This window comes from Sesamum indicum, linkage group LG11 (genome assembly GCF_026168435.1).
Source record: "Sesamum indicum cultivar Baizhima isolate 11 linkage group LG11, ASM2616843v1, whole genome shotgun sequence".
In the NCBI taxonomy this organism is placed as follows: Eukaryota; Viridiplantae; Streptophyta; class Magnoliopsida; order Lamiales; family Pedaliaceae; genus Sesamum; species Sesamum indicum.
Genome location: NC_142667.1, coordinates 11,655,206 through 11,656,746, shown reverse-complemented (window position 1 = coordinate 11,656,746; position 1,541 = coordinate 11,655,206). Strand labels below are relative to the sequence as shown.

Below are 1,541 nucleotides of genomic sequence, written 5' to 3'. Positions count from 1 at the left end.
TTTAAAAAAAATGAGTAATTTGTATAAATATAGCATAGATAGAAGGATGAAAATGTAACCATCCTTATTAAATATTGCATCAAAACATCAAACATTGTGTCGCATAATACTTTATTTAATATTAGCATTTATTATGTTGTTTTTTTGTTGTAGTGAAAATGAATACAAGTGGTGTCGAATTCTTGAAGTTTGATTGGTTAATGGGAGAGTTGGAAGGCAAATTGGTGGAAAGCCGCATATGGTTTTGCTCCAACCAGACCAGAACAAACCAAATGGGTCCAAAGGCTCCGACCTGTTCACAACGGGCCCCGCCCGTTCGACTCATTTAATGTAACAGTAACCCGTTTCCTTCTCTTTCACAGTTTTACTCCGACCCGCACCCGCTCCACCCCTTTATATACCGAACCTTCCTCCCCATTTCTCAAACCCCAAAGCAAAACCCCCAAAGGAAAAATATACTGTCACCCAAACACGTCCTTAAGAAAACACTCTCTCCATCCACACGCAATGGCCAAAGGAGGCAAGCTAACCAAGATCAAGTCTGTTCTCAAGAAAATGCAGTCCTTCAAGCTCGGCCGAGCCACCGCCAGCCCCAGCTCCATCGCCGCCGCCAATAGTTCCTCCGATGATGACTCCTACGACCCCGCCTCAGCCGCCAAGGACCTCCACCCTGTCTACGTCGGGAAGTCACGGCGGCGCTACCTCATCACCTCCGACGTCATGGACAACCCGCTCTTCCGCGAGCTCGTCGAGCAGCGCTCCGACGACGCGGTCACCGTCGCTTGTGAGGTGGTGATGTTCGAGCACCTGCTATGGATGCTGGAAAATGCCGATCCTCAGCCGGAGTCGTTGGACGAGCTCGTCGAGTTTTACGCCTGCTGACGGCGGCGAGCGGCTGATAACTGCTGAGTAACTGAAAACGTAACGGAAAGGGGGGTGATTGTGTGTGGTCATCCCCATATATGGCGCATAACTGTATATTTTTGAATTTTTTTCGGCTGTTAATAATGTGATGATTAGCGGTGTAGAATACATACTTTGAAGAAGGAGATCAGAGGACGGATTTACCCATATTTACACGGCTAATCTTGAATTAAGGAAGGGCCTAATGGGTACTGTACTAATATTTTTTCACTACTGTTGTAATTCATGCTATTCATTCTTTTCCTACTTATAATACAATTTGTATAATTTTTCACTGCTACTAATTAAAGATTTTATCTATTTTCAACCATCTCGAATAATTTAAATTATTATCTAAATTGAGCATACAAGAACAAGCAGTAAAAAATCATATTGTATCAGCACAATATTACTGAATTACGAACATAAGTTAAATTTTACCTATTAATATATATATGAAAACATCCTATATAGATAAGTGATATGAGACACCTCTCTCTTCGACTTTTTCTTTTCTTTTTTTTTTTAAAAAATTTTGAATGATTTCAACTCCAATCAATCACTGTAACAGATCAAAACTTTTTTGTGTGGAAACGTTTGATTAGAAAAGATTTATTTAACCTGTAAAAAATGAGTAA

General features: G+C 40.8%; 1 pseudogene; it reads left to right on the top strand.

Annotated features, from left to right (window-relative positions):
* The first annotated feature begins 414 nt into the window (after window positions 1-414).
* Window positions 415-1,234, top strand: LOC105173721 (auxin-responsive protein SAUR76 pseudogene; annotated as a pseudogene).
* The last annotated feature ends 307 nt before the right edge of the window (window positions 1,235-1,541 follow it).